This window comes from Hipposideros armiger, unplaced genomic scaffold, assembly GCF_001890085.2.
Source record: "Hipposideros armiger isolate ML-2016 unplaced genomic scaffold, ASM189008v1 scaffold_276, whole genome shotgun sequence".
Taxonomy (NCBI): domain Eukaryota; kingdom Metazoa; phylum Chordata; class Mammalia; order Chiroptera; family Hipposideridae; genus Hipposideros; species Hipposideros armiger.
The window spans coordinates 1,189,383-1,209,161 of NW_017731626.1; the positions used below are offsets into that span (position 1 = coordinate 1,189,383).

General features: G+C 35.4%; 1 protein-coding gene across 2 annotated transcripts in view; it reads right to left on the reverse strand.

Annotated features, from left to right (window-relative positions):
• The window catches only part of ADAM10 (ADAM metallopeptidase domain 10), a 122,899-nt gene that overhangs the window by 91,728 nt on the left and 11,392 nt on the right, over positions 1 to 19,779 (reverse strand). Inside the window, exon 1 of one of the 2 annotated variants that reach the window (XM_019657533.1) lies at positions 3,304 to 3,536. The exons of the other annotated variant lie outside the window; for it this stretch is intronic. The gene's annotated coding sequence lies outside the window, so the exon portion shown is untranslated. Of the gene's footprint in view, positions 1 to 3,303; positions 3,537 to 19,779 lie in introns of those variants that run through there. 2 annotated transcript variants of the gene reach the window in all.

Consider the following 19,779-nt stretch of genomic DNA (forward strand, 5'->3'; position numbering starts at 1 on the left):
TAGACTGAAGTACAAAAGGACAGCAACTTGTCTGTTCCCCTTCTCCAATTCCCCAATAAAATCTTAAAATATATATATAATAACAACTATAATTTCAAATTCAATATAGATAAAGAGCTATTTAGGTTATCTATTTCTTCTTAAGTGAGCTTTGGTAAGAATTTGTCCATTTTACCCAAATTGTTGAAGTTATAGAGATAAAGCTGTTCATAACATTCCCTTCTGTTTTTTATATCTTTTGAATCTGTAGTAATATTACCTCTCTCATTCCTGATACTGGTAATCTACATCTTTCTTTTCTTCCTAATCAGAACATATCTAGAGATTTGCTGATTTTATTGCTCTTCTCGTAGGACCAACTTTGATTTCTTTTGATTTTTCATTATTTTTCTGTTTTTGATTTTGTTGATTTTCACTTTGATCTTCATTATTTCTTTTCTTCTGCTTAACTTTGAATTCAACTGCTCTTCTTTTTTCAGTTTCATAAATTGAGGCCATTGACTCAAGGCCTTCCTTTTTTCTGTTCCAGGTTTTTAGTGCTATAAATGTCCCCTTAATATTGCTTTAGCAGCATCCCACAGATTCTATTGTTACCATTTCATTCTGTTCAATATACTTTATTTCCCTTTTGATTTCTTCTGCTCCATGTGCTATTTAGAAGTCTGTTATTTAGTTTCGGATCACTGAGGATTTTTCCATTATCTTTGTTATTGATTCTAATTTAATTCCACTATAGTCAGAGAACATACTTTATATGACATCAATCCTTTTAAATACATTAAGACTTTGTTAATACATGCATAAATGTTAATGATTATTATGCCTTTTGGATTCACCCCTTTATCATTATCAAGTGATCTTTATTCTTTGTAATATTCTATGTTCTAAAATCTACTTTGTCTGATATTAACATAGTCATTCCCTTTTGTTTGTTTGGGGTTTTTTTGTTTGTTTTTTTTACTAGCATGGTCTATCTTTTCCCATCATTTTAGTTTTAACCTGTTTGTGTCTCAACTCTTCGTTTGGTTATTTTAATGGCTACTTTAGGGCTTACAGTATATACCTTTAACTTATCCCAACCTACCTTCAAGTGGTAGACTTCAGGTTTAAAAAGAACTTGACATTGGTATACTTCCATTTCTCTCTCTCTTCCTGGTCCTTAAGCTATTGCCATCACATATTTTACTTACATACACGTATACCTTATAAACCCCACAATTGTTATTGTTTTCGTTTAAACTGACAATTATCTTTTAAAGAGATATAAATAGGGCCGACTGAGTGGCTCAGTTGGTTAAGAGTTGGCTTAAGAGCACGAGCTCTGAGCAATAGGGCTGCTGGTTCAATTCCCACATGGGCCAGTGACACTGCGTCTGAGCTGAGCTGTCACTGAGCTGCCAACAGGTGGCAGGATGGCTCAGTTGGTATAACAAAATTGCCTGTTCGATGGTGGGCTACGCCCACCCACAACTAAGACTGAACTTGGCACCTTGACCTGAGCTGCTGCCCAGATGGCTCAGTGGATAGAGCGTGCGCTCTTAACAACAAGGCTGCCAGGTTTGACTCCCACATGGGATGGTGACTACGACCACCCACAACTAAGACTGAACACAGCACCTTGAGCTTAGAGGCCACAAGCTGCCAACGGGCAGCCAGATGGCGACTGGCGCCCTGCACAACAAAGACTGAAGAACAACAACTTGGTTGGTCCCCTTCCTCAATTCCCCAACACTGTTCCCCTATGCCAATTCCCCAATAAAATCTTTAAAAAATAAAAATAAAAAATATAAAAATTAAGATATAAACAACAAGAAAAAAATCTTCTCTGTTTATCATTTCTGGGGTTATGCATTCCTTTGTGTGAAACCATATTTCCATCTGTTACCATTTTCCTCCTACCTGAAAGACTTCCTCTAACATTTCTACTGTGGATGAAGAACTCTTCCAGTTTTTGTATGTCTAAAAGTCTCTATTTTGTCTTCATTTTTTAAAGATATTTTCACTGGGCATAGAATTCCAGGCTGACGGGTTTGTATTTTTTTGTCTTTAAATACTTTAAAAATGTTGCTCGACCATCTTTTCATTTGTATTCCTTCCAACAAGAAATCTGTCATTCTTATCTTTACTCCTCTGAATATGACATGTCTTTTCCCTCCACAGTAGCTTTTAAGATTTTCCTCTTTATTATTGGCTGTGAGCACTTTGATTCTGATGTGGTTTGGTTTCTTCATAGTTCTAGAAATTTAGTTTCAGTGAATTTCTTGGATCCATGGATTTAGTTTTCAACCATTAGGTCTTCAAAAACTTTTTATTCTCTTCATCCCACTCCAAGGACTCCAATTACATCTTCATTAGATCACTCAAACTTTTCCCACAGCCCACTGATGACCTTTTCATAGTTACTAAAAATTCTCTTTTCTCTGTTTTCATTTTGAAGTTTCTATGTCTATGTCATCTAGTTCACTAATACTCTGCAATGTCTGTTGTTAATGCCATCCAGTGTACTTTCCATTGAAAATATTGTAGTTTTCATCTCTAGACATTAGATTTATATCTGTTTTGTATCTTCTATGTATCTAACTTTTTAAACATAAGAAATACAGTTATAATAGCTCTTATTGTTCTTGTCTGCTAATTCTAATACCTGTGTCAGTTTTGGGTTGGTTCAAACTGATTGCTTATTCTTCTCATTATGGATTGTGTTTTCCTGCTTCATTCCTGCATGCCTCATAATCTTTCACTGAATGGGTGCCAGACATTGTGAATTTCACTTTGTTGGGTTCTGGACATTTTTCGTACTCTTATAAATATTCTCAGGCTTTGTTCCCAGCAAAGTAAAATTAACCTGGAAACAGTCTGATCCTTTTGAGTCTTGCGTTTACAAGTGATCAGTGTATTCCCCACTATTGAGGCAACACCCATCTGACTACTCTACCCATTGCTCCACAAATTATGAGTCTTTTCCAGTCTGGCCAATGAGAACAGGTACTGTTTTCTGTACTGTGTGAACAAGAGGCACAGTTTCTTCTCCTGGCCTCAGGCAGTTTCCTCTTATGTACACACTGGTTGATACTCTGCTGAACACTCCAGGGAAACCTTCAACAGATCTTAGGAATTCTCTCTATGCAGCACTCCTCAATGATATTCTGTCGGCTAGCTCAAGCTGCTTTGGCTTCTCTTGACTCTCCTCCTTTCCATCTCCTCAACTTAGACAGTTTGTTGGCCTTTACCTAGGTTCCTTCTCATAGCACTGCAGATGGAAATTCTCCCAAGGCAGAAAGCTGAAGTACTCACAGGTCTCACCTCATCTGTTTCCTCTCTCTCAGGGATCTCTGTCTTTCAGCTCCTGGTGACCACTGTCTTAAAAACCATTGCTTCTCACTTTTTTCCCTATTCTTCTTGTTTTGTTTTGTTTTTTTTCAGGCAGGAGGATACATATGGTCCTATTTTCTCCATTTTCATCATGAGCAGAAGTCAAAAGCAGTGATTCCTTAACAAATCAAGTAAAATTTTCTCCTAAAGAAAACTGCCCTTTTCTAGAATACACAAAAAACACCAAATTAAAAAAGAACAAAAAACTATGGCTTGCCTAATGTGTTACATGAAGTCTAAGTGTTCCATCACTAAATTTTCTGTTTATGCAGTCAGTGGCTAGTCACTCTATGGTTAAGGACACAAACTCTACGTCAAATCATCTGGGTTTAAGTTCTCGAGACTGATTGCTTAACACTACTGAACTGTACTTAGAAAAGGTTAAGGCAGTAAATTTTATGGTAAGCATTTATTACTAGAATAAAAAAATTATCTGGGTTTGAATCCCATTACCTTCATTTATTAGCTTATTTCCCTGATCATATGGCAAATTCAGCTTCAGTTCCCCATAATCAAAATGGAGATAAGCAAAATACCTCTCTCTTCAGGCTGTTACAGGGATTAAATTATTTAAGCTATGTGTGGCAATAGCACAGTGCTTACCATACATCATGGTATAGTTGGCGGCATCACCACCATCACCACCACCACCACCATCATCATCATCATCATCTCTCCCCTCCCTCCTCCTTTTCCTTCTTGCCTTTGAGACCTATATACATAAACTGAGGCCATAAACTCAGGATTAAAGACAGACCTGGATTTGAATTCTGACATTTCCTAGCCATAACCACATGAGCTGCGTAATTATTTAACCTTTTTAAAAATCTCAGGTTTTTTTCAATCTGTAAAATAGAGACAACGATGACTATATTAAATACATGTAAAATGCTTAGCACAAAGATTGGCATGAAAGGATCACTCAATTTAAACAATCATTGAGTCACCTCACTGTATGCTTGAATGCACTGCTGCTCTCATGAGAGGGGACAAGAATGGAGTTCAAAACTAGAACCCAAACTATCTTTGCAACTAGCAAAACACAATGAAGCCAAGGTACAATAGATAATAAAACCCGCTGGTGTTGAACTTTCAAAAATCAAGACTAAATAATGGAATTACATATTATACTGATGCATTTTCCATATTCTTTAAAAAATATTTTTAAGTCTATACTTAGGTTTTAAAATATACCCCATACAAGAGATAATATCAAGAAGAAATGAAGAATGGGGAAGTTATAGAATGAGAACTTCAGGGTAGTTTCTTTCATTTTGAAGATCCATTGGATTACTGAATTTTATTTCTTTTAAGTGTATTGAACAAGCACAGCACAAACTTGGCTTTACAAAGTTACTCCACTCCTTTTTCAGAACCAAAAAGTCCACTTTGTAAGGCACAGTTCAAATAAAGTATTTTGCCACTTCTGATAACGTACAATAACTATTGCTGTTCCAGTGAAGCACATGTGATAAAAGCTCAATTATATGCACAGGTGGAAACACAACTGGAAGAGTTGTTACACAAAATCATCTATTCTCAATCCCACACACAAAGGAATTTTATAAAGCCGTGTAATGTTTACTTTTACTGGCAAAGGACCTGAGTAATGATTTTTCTGAATCTTTATAATTGAGATAGAAGATGACTCACTGGGTTTAACTGGCAAAGATAAAACTGCTACCCAGGGACATATAGTTATCAATTTATCATTATCATCTTCTATGTAAGATCTATGTTGCTGTGTTAACTATGCCTAATTATCAGTATTTATATGAGCTCAGTAAAAAAAAAAAAAATAAAAAAAAAACCACTGAAGTTAAGATAATGTATTGAAACTGTATTATATAACTTCTCTTCCCCAATACTTAATGAAACGAAGGGGGAGCCATGAAGACAAAACAAATAAACAAAAATCTATAAAAAACCAGTTCACTTTTCCATGTTAAAAAAAAAAAAGTCCCCAAGAACTAAAACCAAATAAGAAAAGGATATAACCTGTGTATGCCGGAGCTGGCTGACAGGCTCATGAGTGACAGTTCTATTCCTAACTCTGTGTTCAACGACACTATGTTGGTAGTTTGAAATCAGCCATGGGGGAGTATTTACACCACTGGAATCAGAAAAGGCTACAAATCAGAGTTTTTTTCTTGTTTTCAAGACAGCCAGTGTACTAATACAACACTGGGTGTAACCTAATGGTGTAATCTTTCAAACAGGCAGCCAAGGAAAGAAACAGAGTACTCTAATAAGAAAGTGGGAAAGCTTAACACACTGGACTCCTTGATGCTGCCCCTAACCCTCAGAAATCATATTCACTTTTTTAAAATCTCAAAAGAGAACAGAGCCCTGAAATTTTCAAAAGGTTGTACAGGATCATGGTCCCATGACTACAAAATAATCAGTCCCTCAAACTATGCTTTGAAGGGAAAAATATTATAAATACACTGGTCTCAGAGACAAAGAAAAAAGACGTTACCTACATTATATCACAGCATTTTTAAAATGCAAAATGAGAAAGAACTCAACTGAGAAAAAACCAAAAACCATTTGGAAATAATCCTGGACAAACAGGAATAAGTCTTAGGTAATATTAATTCTTGTTCATTTTCTTCAGCACATCAACATTGTGGTCATACAAGAGAACAATCTGAATTTTTGGAGATATATTTTGAAGTATTTAGGGATAAAGTGACATGCATAATTTTCATTGATGTGATTCCCAGCTGGATAAAAAAGAAAAAGGACCCAAATTATTAAATAATTTTGCATTCTAGATATAATGAAGTAAAAAGGACTGAGTTTAACCTACCATCATAAAAAACTAAGAAAACTGGGCAAAATACATGGAGGATAAAAAAATAAGGTGGGATCTACAAATTTACTACTTAAAAGCAGTTTCCAGGCCAATGTGCAAGGTGAAGGAACCCAAATAAAGCTTGGTAGTGTCGCTGAATTGAGGAGCCAGATATCTGAGGTCAGGGAGGCCAGACATTTAGAATTTGTGGGTCAGGGTGCTAAAGAAGTTGAACAGAGAGGAAACTCTTAAGACCTAAAGAGGGGTTCTGTAAATGTTTGATAAGTACTAATCTGGCCATGTGAGACAATAAACTAGCTCGGGCCAGAAAAATAAACCACACACACACACACACACAAGCCAGAACAATCTTCCAAGCTTATACAGGGCTGGGAAGTGTTCGTATTCCCACCATCCAGAGAAGAAAGATCTGTAATATATGGAGCACTGGGTATAGCCCTCAGAAAAAGAGCAATTTATTCATGGGGTAAAATTAGCCAGAGATTAAATAAAGGCTGTTTTGGATCTATCCCAGCAAAGCTTAAAGGTAATCTTCCAAAGAATTCGATTGATTCCAAGAAGTTTAATTGTACATCAAAAAATTCTGACAGTATTTAAAGGAGAGATAAAATCAAACACACACAAAAATGTAAAAATCAGAATGATCTGCATCCAATCAAAACTTGTCATGCATATAAAGAAGAAAATCAGGAAAATATAAATACATTTTTCTTCCATGACTGGGGAAAAATCAGACATTAGAAACAAATTACAGAGATGATGGAATTAGCATACAAAAAGGTTAAAACAGCTATTATAAATATATTCCATATGTTAAGGAGTATACAGGAAAAAAAGCACAGTGAGGGGGGAAGAGTGAAAGATGTAACTATAAATTTATAGAACCAAGAAACTCAACAAATCCTAAACAGAATAAATAATGTAAAAGAAAACCACACAGAAATAAATCATAGGCTAATGGCTGAAAATTAGGAACAAATACCCTGAATATCAGATGTGAGCAGGTTAGGATCAAAGGAGCTGGAGAAAAAGCACATTACACACAGAAGAACAAAGGTATAAATTACAGCATAACTCTATATAGGTCAAAAGATAATGCAACATGTTTAAATTATGACAAGAAAAAAATATATTCAACCTAAGATTCTATACCCAGTAAAAATATCTTTCACAAATGAAGGTGAAAGAAAAAAAAGATGAAACGAGCCCTTTTTCAGGCATCGAATCTAAAAATTCATTGCTAGTAGACCTGCATTACAAGAAATCTTAAAGGAAATTTTTCAGGCACAAGAAATGAAACCATATGGAAATCTGTACTGACACAAAGAATGGTGCCAGAAATTATGAATATATGAGAAAATAAAAAAGATTTCTTCTCTCATTTTTTAATCTCTTTAAAAGTTAAATGACTATGTTTAAAAAAATGTACTGTGGCTTTTATGAACCATATGGAATTAAACTAAATGACAACAGCACAATGGAGGGCAGGAGACATGGAAGTATACTTGTTCTATAAATGAGGTGGTATATTATTTGAAGGTATACAATAAGTTATATATGTATATTGTACAACTCAGGAACAACCTCTAAAAAATATAACAAATAGGTATATCACATAAGCCAATAGTAAAGATAAAATAGAATCATTTTTTAAAGTAAATTAACCCTAATGAATGCAGAAAAAGAAGGGTAAAAAAAAACTATGAACAGATGGAACTAACAAAAAACAAATAGTAAGATGGTAGTCTTAAACTCAACCATATCAATAATAATTACATTAAAAGTAAATGAACTTAACCACAACATTTAAATGTCAGAAAATCATTTTCTTTTTTTAAAGAAAGGAAAATGTAAATATATGCTATCTAAAAGACAGTTTAAACTCAAAAATAAAGGTGAGTTAAAGTAAAAAGGATGGGAAAAGTTAAACCATTCAAAGAATGATGAAGTGGCTATCACATTATGAGGCAAAAAAACCTTCAAAACAACAAAAATAAAAAATTATGAGGGATAAAGGACATTTCATAATTCATCAAAAGGACATAATCATAAATGCATATAACATAACAAAGCTTCAAAGTACATGAAGAAAAAGTTGACAGAACTGAAAGTAAACAAATATATAATTATAGTTGGAAATCATACAGTCCTCACAAAACATACAAAAAAATAAGGGTACAGAAAACTTGAACACTATCAAACAACTTGACCCAAATAATATTTGACCAAACATTCCACCCAGCAACAGGATACATGTTCTTTTTAAGTATTTGCCAAGATAACGAGCTTAATTCTAGGCCATAAAGCATGTTTCCATAAATTTTAAAAGGTTGAAATTATAGAATATGTTTTCTGACTATAGTACAATTAAATCAGTAACAGGTATTCGGAAAAAAACCCAAATATTAGGAACGTAACATACTCTAAACAGCCCATGGGTTAAAGAAGAAATCAAAGGGGAAGTGAGAAAAGTATTTTGTATTGATTGCAAAGAGCATAAGGCAACTTATGGATTGATGTAAATGTTCTATATTATGATTATGGTAGTGGTTATACGACTATATACATTTCTCAAAATAAATTGCTGAATTTTATTGTATGGAAATTATACCTCAATAAAGCTAATTTTTTTAAAAAGAAAAATGTTGAACCAATGTGGTAGATAAATGGGCATTTGGCCTTTTTTTTACTTTTCCCTAAGTTATAAAATTAAAAAAAAAAAAAAAAAGGTCCAGAATCAAAAACAAAGACAATTTTTCCAACTTGTCCTCTTTCAGGAAAGTAAATGAAATCAATGTACTATTCACATCCAAGAAACTATCAAGCATCCTGCAATGACTCGTTATTCATAAATAACTGTATTTTTGTAAACAGGGCATACATAGTAAGAGATGTGGTAGATAAATGACACCTGTGATCACAAACGAACAATGGCGGAAACCAAACATAAAGGAAAAATATATGTTGAGCAAGTAGCAACTAGACCATTTCAAGAACTACTTCGCTGCACTAAAGGTCCAACTCAACATTTAGGCTAAAAAAAAAAATCAGGGAGCCTACTACTCACCATGTGTTCAAATAACAAAATCATTCATTAAGTATTACACCTGAGACTGGAAATTTGTGTTTGTGGATGTTTCAGTCCTTACCCAACTAAGTATTTTGTTTTTCTTTTCTTTTTTTTTTTTAAGATTTTTATTGGGGAATTGGGGGATGGGAACAGCGCTGGGGAATTGGGGGAAGGGGAACAGACAAGTTGCTGTCCTTTTGTTCTTCAGTCTAGTTGTGGAGGACGTTGCTTCACTGGCCCAAGTTGGCACCATCACTGCGCTCTTCCCAGGCGAGGCAGATCAGTCGCTGGCTGCTGGACTGCCGCTCACCGCGGCTGCTGGCTGCTCACGCTGGCTGCTGGCTACACACGGTAGCCCATGGCAACCCACTGCAGCAAGGGCTGCACGACACCAGCGACTCAAGGCAGTCCAGCTCCAGGTCAAGCCGCTGTTCAGCATCTTAGCTGTAGAGGGCAGTGTCACTGGCCCTCATATGTGGGATCTGAACCGGGGCCCTCTGGCGTCCCAATCCAGCTCTTAACCAATGCACCACTGGGCCGGCCCCAGTATTTTGTTTTCTTGACACACAGAACCTTGCTATTCAAACTGTGTTTCAGGGACTAGATGCATGGGCATATGCTGGGGAATTGTTAGCAATGCACAATCTTGGGCTCCCCCCAGATCTACTGATCCCCAAAGTGACTGAGACTCTACCCAGATCTACCTGATTCCTAATGATACGTATGCACATTCAAGTGTGAAAAACCGCAATTTTCCTGCATACAGAAATTCCCTGATTTCTACCTGCAGCTATTTCCTTCTTTTTCTACAGGCTGGCTTTACTCTAAGGGTTTAACAGTATATTAATAGGGCCAAATTACCACAGGTGCTACCATTTAAGCAATATACACCTTAACTTATGTCACAGGTAATGTACTGATTAGAAAAAGTTCCCAAATAATATATAACAGGGGTAGGCAAACTATAACCCAAAGACCAATTTCAGTTGGCCACCTGCTTTTACAACAAAGCTATACGCTCATTCACTTAGATATTTTCTATCACTGCTTTCATACTACAACAGAACTGAATAAGCAGAGCACTGCAAAAACAGGTATGAAATCTGTAGGAAGTCACTTAAGCACTGAGTTTCATTAATGTTGACATCTTTTTTTCCTCTACAACAGGAATTCTAACCTGAGATCCATGTGCTGCTGTAGGGGATTCATGAGCCCCTTGATTTTGCATGCAAAATTCTAAAAATAATATTTTTTCTTTCTTTTTGGCTAGCAGTTTGTTGATTCTGCTTTTCATATTTAAATCTTTCATTCATCTATAAGTCAATCTTTTTTTTAACTTTCTATACTAACTAGGACTACCACACCATGCTGAGTAACTGAGCGAGGGCATTTTTTTACCTTGTTCCTGACTTTAATAAGAATATCTTTAGTTTTTCATCATATTATATATTCATAATGTTGTGCTAAGGTTGTTATTTTCCCATTCCTGTTTTAGAAATCTAGTATTTTAAAATTCATATGAAAATCTGGCTAAAAGGCATTTGTTTTAAAAAAAAAAAAAGCTTCATATCTTTAAACAGAAAACTTAAAACTCCAAAATTATATTCCAATATTTCAAAATGTACATTGATAGCTTGCTACGTATAGAAAATATCCTGACTCAATAAACTTATTTAAGCGTTTAAACAATGTTTATAAATTAGATGTAATGATAACTAAACTTTATTAACTACATTCTATTTGCCAGGCCCAGTAGTCCACATTTTTTCATTTAATCCACCCAATAGACCTATAAAGTAAGATTAGCCCATTTTAAAGAAAACTGAGGTTTGAGATATGTAACCAACTCAAGGTCATACAGCAAATACGAGGCAGTGCCAAGGAGGTATTTTGGTTTCAATGACTTCGTGATTTTCTACAATAATTCTATTACCTTCATCATAAGCAAGGTAAGTTACCATTTAATGTTTCTGGTGTAACTACAAAAAACTGAAAGGAAACAATTATCAAAATGCAGCTCATGGCAGGGACCTTTCAAAAGTAAGTTAACATCTATCTCTAAGATGTGGAAAAACATGTAATGAAATACCAAAGAATGTACTTTTTATAGGACACACACACCCTTTATTTTCCACAGCTAGTGACTAAAATTGGCAGTTTACAGGAACTCCATGCCAATCTCCAACCCTTGCACTACTTAGCTCAGTCAGGCACCACCAAATTGCCTGTTCTCACATGCAGAGTCTGCACCTACTCAACTGAGATTTGTTCCTATACTCTAGCAACCAGTCAAAAGCTCAAAAAATAAGGACAGAATGCAGCTCTATCATTAAATCTCACTGATACAGTTAAATATTCACCCTCAACTCTATCTGAACAGAGTTTGACCTGTGAACCACTCACCTTTGTATCTGATCTCCCCTTGATACAGATCATCTTCCTAATTCCCTAGATTCAACCTACCTACTTGTCTACTCCACTTCCTAAGCAACTCTCTGTTCCTGATGCTGTTACTTGCTAGACTCTCCCAGATTCCATCAATCTAAAACTACATATGTCCTAGTACTAACAATATTATTGCTTCTATAATATCAAGCTTGTACCAGGTAAAGTAACACCAGACACAAATAAGAATCCAAGATTTTGTGTTTCCTGTAAATCAACGTGCAAGTCCTACAAAGGAAATTTGACCCAGAACCTGTAGATTGTTCCATAAATACTAAAGCATGCTCCATTGTGATCTTATTCAATTCCCAGACTTCCCATACAATACTCACTTACTTGAAGTAATACTCTATTACTTGACAATAATACTGGGACCCTTGTCACTTTTAACTTCCTGAAGACTATCCAGGTGTCCCCAGAAACCAGCAGAATACACCATAATTATCCCAAAAAATACCATGGGAAAACACCAACACTGCCATGTCTTTCCGATGCCACATCTGTACCAGAAACACAACCTTAAAAAAACTAGGAAAATAATCTGTCATAATTGTCTGCAAGATGAACACTACTGGCAAAACTTCAGCAAGCAAGCATGTCTGCTCAGTTCAGAATCCAGGTCTCCAGTGATGCTTCTGATTAGAGGAGCCTAGTTCAGAAGACTAGTTTACATGCTGGCATCCTAGTTGCAAATGAAAGGCTAGGAATCGGAATTAGGGAGATAGAATTCATAAGATTGAAAACGTGTCAAACACAGCATGGTTCAAAAGGCTCTGGACAGTCAAAAACCATGGTAAATAACTGGCCTCTCTGCTTCCACTCTTTTTTCTTTTTAAGAAGTTTTATTGGGGAACAGTGTGTTTTTCCAGGACCCATCGTTCCAAGTCAAGTAACTGTTTCAATCTAGTCGTGGAGGGCGCAACTCAGTGGCCCATGTGGGAATCAAACCGGCAACCTTTGTGTTATGAGCCTGTGTTCTAACAACTTGAGCTAACTGGCCGCCCCTTTGCTTCCACACTTGCTCCCTACAGTCTATTTTTCACACACCAGCCAGAGTAATGTTCAAGTAAAGTCATCACTACTCTACAAAACTTTTCAAAGGTTTCCCAACTGCCCAAAGTCCTAACCATGGCTTACAAGGATGACCATGATCCTTCTTAGGGGTTGCATTCCCCTACTCCACTCTACATCTGTCCCAACTTATCTTCTACCACTCTCCCCAAAGCAGGGTTGGCTGCCACACTTCATTCAAATATCCCGTCTTCAGAAGCCTTCTCTGATCATCCTATCTAAAAGTATACTGTCCCAGTCATCCTCATTCTAATATCCTGCTTTATCTTTCTTCATATTACTTTTATTGACATATATCCCTCCACCACCAGAATATAAGCTCCATGAGAACAAGGACTTTGTTTTGTTCAATGATGTACCCTTAGTACCTAGAACAGAGTCAGACAGAAAATAGGTGCTCAATAAAGGTTTGCTGTAAGAATTAATGAATCCACTCAATGTTTCATGGAAATTTCCATTTTCATTTGTATTTATGAAGAAAGCAGCCTCTGAAACTAATTCTAAAAAAATGTGTATTTCATAATAAAAAATAATTAAAAGAAAAAAAAAGAAAGCAGCCTATGAAACTAATATAAAATAATATTGAACGTCAGCTATAATTTTTTTAAAAGTCACAGGGATGTGTAGTGCAGTATGGAGAATATAGTCAATAATGTTCTAATAACTATATACACTGTTGGGTGGGTAGTAGACTTGTTGGGGTTATCATTTTGTGAGTTATGTAAATACCTGATTACTATGTTGTTCTGTAGGCCTGAAACTAATAAAAAAAGAAAGCAGCCTATCTATACCTTGCTGATAAGAGAGATATAAATCGATCATCAGAAAATATGTCATTCTATAATACTCATCCAGGAATTATTAGAATTTCTAACAGGACAAGCATTTGCAAAATGCAACTGGTTAAAAATAAAATTATTATAGATCTATTCACCAGATATGTTTTTTAAAATCTTGTACTAATGCTATGAGTGCATTTCAGATATTTGTCTTTGCAATTACTCATGCAGCTTTCATAACCATTTCCCATGACTTTCTTCTGTACAGTTATCTCTCATATTCCTGTTGTAACTAAGTTTTTCAATAACTACAGAAATATATGGTCACATTATCTTACTTGACATTCCAACAGTTTAGCAAGCATTACATTTATTTATAAGTAGAACTAAACATCATGGGTTAGAATACCACCTTTGTCACTTATTAGTTATCTTGGACAATTTACTTATTGCTCTGTGCCTCAGTTTCCTCATGTGTAAAATAGGTGAAATAGCAATACCTGTACCCAACAGTGTTGTTACATTGATTAAATAAATTAATATACATAGAAAGATCTTAGAATAGTGTACAGTACATACAGGTAAGAATTCAATAAATTATGGCCAAACTAATTAATAAATATATTATCTCATTTAACCCTCATAACAACCATAGAGGGCAAGCATAATCTTAAGATGAGGCACAGAGGTTAAGTGACCCACCAAAGGCTAGAAAACTTTCTTCTAGCTCTAATATTCTGTGATTCTAAATTTACCCCAAAATGAAAATTGGTTTTTAAAAGTTTCATCTGAATAACAGAAAAGTTTTCAAGTTTTATTGGGTATAATCTGAAAACCATGAAGACACTCTACATTTTCCCTTTAAGTCTAATTTTTGCAGTGAATGCAACTGCTTGTGCTTTAAAAATAACAACAAAAAGAAAACACTGTAGTTGATTAAAAAAAAAAGCAACTTAGTTTTTATAAAGAAAATTCTGACTCATTCAACTTACCCAATTTTTTAATTAAAAGGGCATATAAAAATATTCAGGGAGCAAAACCAATACACTAACAAAAATGGTAGTTTCATTCCATTTTAAAGCCAATAACAATAAAAAGATTTAAAAGCTTTAGAGGTATCTTCTTTATCCAGACATACTCTTAGAAACTTCTAATTCTTATGTAACTTACAAAAAGTGAAATTATTTACTTTGGTAATCTTTCATCTATTCACTCAACACATATATAATGGGCAGTTATATACATGCTAGAAATTGTTTTAGGAGCTTGGAATAAGCAGTGGACAAAACAAAATTACTGACCTCATGAAGCTTTATTCAAGAGAAGGAAGACAGACAATAAAACAAATAACTTCAGATGGCTATAAGAGAGTTATTAAAGGGTAAGCGGATACAGTATGCAAAGGGAGGAGTTAGTACTTTTACATAAGGTCATTTGAAGACCTCACTAACATTTGAGCAAAGACTTAAAAGAGAACAAAGCACAATGTGAATGTACTTGATACTGAACTGCACACTTATAAAATGGTCACAATGGTAAATTTTATGTTATATGTATTTCACTATTTTAAAAGCTTTTTAGTTTAAAAAATAAAAAAGAAAGAGGATGGACAATAGAACCATCTGGGGGAAAAGTGTTCCATGTAAAAGGATCAGCAAGTGCAAAGTCCCTGAGATAGGAGCAAGCTTGGCATTTTTTAAAGAGCTCTGTATGGCTGAAGCAGAAATGAACAAGGGGGGAAAACTGTAACGGCATGGGAGGATAAGTGTACATGTATATTATGCAGGGTCATACAAACCACTATAAGGATGTTGTTTAAAATATTTAGGTCACTAAATGGGTTTTTTTTTAAATTTATTTATTTTGTTATGTGTTTTACTGAGGTACAATTCACATAAACTTACCATTTTAACCATTTTAAAGTTTAAATTTGCCACTAGATGGTTTTGACCAAAGAACTAGCTTTTGAACAGAAATCAGACTAACTGTTAAGTTACAAAGGCTGGGAGAACAAGAAAACAGCAGGTTTACAGTAATTACAGTGAAATGGATGTTGGCTTGTATCAATCAGGGTAGTAGCAGTGGAACTAGTAAGTAGTAGTCACACTTTGCATATATTGGGTTGTCGGAAAAGTCATGACGTATTTTGTCTATGTTTTTCAAAGGTCATTTATTGATATAAAGAACAAAGATCAATCAGTGATATATTGCCTGTTTTGTTCAATAACCTTTTGCCATCTTTCAGTGAGCTTCATAATTCCTCGTTCACAGAAGGACCTGTCTTTATTTGTGATAAACTGAACAAGGTGCTGATTTACAGCCTCATTTGAATTGAACGTAATACCATGCAAGGAGTTTTGAAGGAAGTGAAACAAGTGGAAGTCTGACGGCGCAAGGCCAGGTGAGTATGGTGGGTGTGCCAACACATCCCATCCAAGTGCCAATAATTTTTGACAGGAGATCAAACTTGTGTGTGGTCTCGCGTTGTCATGATGGAACACAACTCTTTTAAAATTAACAAGCTCTGGACGTTTCTGGATGATGGATTCGTTCGAACTGTCCAATTGCCAACAGTACACATTTTAATTGTTTGGTTCCTTGGTAGAAACACGAAAAACACATCTTTAAAATCCCACCACATTGAGTGCATAATCTTCCTCTGATGAATGTCTGCTTTCGATGTCGTTTGAGGCGAATCATCATATTGGGACCAAGACCATTTGTGCGCCACATTGTTGTAAACAATCCACTTCTCATCACCAGTTATCAGTCACTTCAAAAAAATCGTTTTCCTCACGTTTAATGAGCATATTGCAGATGTTTATACATGCTGTCAAATGAACTTCTTTGAGTTCATGTAGAACCCAAATATCGAGCTTGCTTATGTATCCCACCTTCTTGAATGATGGATGTTCAATGTTTCTGTAATCTCTCCTGTCATGTAATGCGGGTTTGACTCGATCAATGCCTTTATTTTGTTGTCATCAACCTCAGTGGGCCTCCCTGACCAAGGAGCATTGTTGAGATCAAAATCACCAGCACGGAATTTCATGAATCATCATTGGCACTGACATTCTTGTAGAGCATTGTCACCGTAAACTTTATGCAACTTTTCATAAGCTTGACGTGCGTCCTTCCCTTTATGTAAATAAAACAGTAAAATATGGTGAAAATGCACTTTGGTCTTCCATCTTCAACTTGTAAAATCTCCAAAACTCAATCAAATCAGTCAATTTTTTTTTAGAATGAAGCTAGAACTGTCAGCTGTCAAATGACATAGGAATAATATAGATGTGAATGACTCTAGTACTTCCAAAAATGAACTAGTGCCATTTGTCACAAACATGCATCATGACTTTTCCGACAACCCAATACTTTGATGGAGCAGCTGACAGGATTTGCTGATGGAACTGCATGCGGGGTGTAAGAGAAAGACAAAAATCAAGGATAATTCCAAGTTCTTGGCCTCAGTGACTGAAGAACTGAGCTCCCATTTACTGAGATAGGAAAGATGACTAAACAAAAGTTTGGGGGTAAGGGAATCAGAGGTTTGATTTTGGATGTGTTAAGTTTGAATGAGTTTGAGATGCCCAATAGACATCTAGCTGGAGATGTAGTTGGGATGCAGGAGTCTGAAATTCAAGAGAGAAGTCTAGTCTAGAGACACAAATATGGGGGACATCAGCATATCAGGGGTTATTTTAAAGCAACTAATCAGTAAGTACAAGCACAGAAACTACTTTGTCCAAAGGTCTGCTGCCATTTAAATTAACATAAGATTGTGTTTCATAATATAGACTATATTCTCCCTCTAATTTAAATACTTTATTTACATGAAATAGATTTGTACAAAAGGAAACATAGCCTACAAATCTAAAAGTAAAAAAACAAAACAACAATGGAAAAGAAAAACACCTGGAGTTCTGCTGCTGTCCCTGAATACAGACCTGGAGCTTCTTTTAGCACTCTATGTGAGGCAAAATGAACAATATGGAAGGTAACAGGAAGGACATCAACAGAGGCAATCTGTAAGTCTTTTTATCCCTTCTGATAAAGAACAGAATACTCACTGAAGATGTTCTCATATAAAGTCCTTAACAATGGAGAAACAGATCTGTTACCCGACAACGATGAAAAATAAAATATATTTAACCTAGAGTACAGTAAAATGTCAGTAATCTGACATCAGTGGAAAATGATAGCTTCCACTGTGGAAAATTTCTCGATAACTGAAGTTTATCTATGTGCCAAATATCTTTCCATTTGAACCATTATTGATTTTTTTCCTCTACCTTAACATCTTCGTGAGCCAGGCTCATCCTTCTTAAGTCTTTATCCTAAGAGGTCATAGTGATGTGATAACCTCAACGGTATTATGTTATTGTGCCATTGTTCCTACATAAAATAGCTCCATCCTGTAGTATAGTTATTCCACTAATACCTCCTCCTTTCTCTATTGTTACTTTATTATACATATACATAATGCATACCAACAGCATTTATTTTCTGGTCCTTAATTGTAGTTGCCAGAAATTGGGCCTTCACAAACCATACAATAAATTGGCATGGTGCCAAGTACTTACAAGCTTCATGGGGTATTTGAACATTCCCACACTTAAAGAGAAAATAATCTTCTTGGTTATATAAGACAATGTCTTTAATCTTATGAAATGCATACTGAAGTATTTAGGGGTATGACTTACTTTGATATGCTTCGGGGGGGGGAGAACATGAGAGAAAGCAAGCAAACATGGCAAAAAGATAACCATTAATAAATTTAGGTGAAAGGTATACAAATGTTAATTGGAATATATATACTTCCAACCTTTCAAAGTACAAAAGTTTTTAAGATAAAAAGTTAGGAAAAAACAAATATATCAAGCAAATGCCTATGTGTAAAATTGTAGAAGAATAACTGGATTAGACCTATAAAATGGAGAAAATAGATAAATAATTTTCAAATTTTTAAAAGAAAAACTGGCCAAAAGAAAGTAAAGCAATAACAAAAAATCACCTACATGCAAAAGGAGAAAATGGGCAGCAGGTGGTAAGTAGTAGTAAAAACATAACTTAGTCTCCTTGCAAAGAGTTTAGAAGGTCTCTCCCTTTTCACAATCTGAGAACAGTATAGTCGTCCCATGGTATCTACAGGAGACTGGTATAAGGACACCTGTGAATACCCAGATCCACAGATGTTCAAGTTTCTCAGATAAAATGGCATAGTATTTGCATACAGGCTCAATCAAGCAGGGTATGCCTACACATCATTTCATTTGTGTGGATTCAGCACGTGTGCTTGGCACACGGCAAATTCAAGTTTTGATTTTTGGAAGTTTCTGAGATTTTCTTTTTCATGAATATTTACAAACTGTGGTTGAACTCCCAATGTGAAACCCGCAGATACAGAGGGCCAACTGTATTTTTATTTCCTGTAACTTTTTTCAAAGTCACCAGGATACTGGTGTTTACTAACAGTAATCAGCCTTAAAACAAAATTTTTTTTCCTGATTACAAAATTTATTACTGTAGAAACATACACCTTACATCTCAGTATCTAGAGATTTAGTATCTACCCCTGAGCTTTAAAAAAAAAAAGAATATATATATATATATACACACACACACACACACACACACACACACACAAATTTATCTACGGCAAAATTAAAATGATACTGTGTATAAATAGTCTGTAAGGTGCTTCTACCCTCCCCTTAATTGTAAACATTTTCTAATGTCAAAAAATTGGGCCGACCGAGTGGCTCAGTTGGTTAAGAGCTCACTCAAGAGTGTGAGCTCTGAGCAACAGGGGTTCGATGCCCCGTCCGAGATGAGCTGCCGCTGAGCTGCCAACAGGTGGCAGGATGACTCAGATAACAAAAAAAAAAAGAAAAGAAAAATAAATAAATAAGTAAATAAATAAAATACCTTTTAAAGAACTTGACTGACCAAAAAAGAAAAGAAAAATAAATACCTTTTAAAGAACTTAACTGACCAAAAGTCAAATGTCTCAAGTACTATAAGTACAAAGAGTCTAATTATGCTCTGACTGTAAAATGATCCAATCTTCGTACAAAACCAGAATCTAACAACCTCGCTATACAATACTTTTTAAAACCTCAGATATGGGGCCGGCCGAGTGGCACGATGGTTGAGAACTGGCTTGGGACGCCAGCCCTGAGCAGCAGGGCCCTGGTTCGGATCCCACATGAGGGTCAGTGATG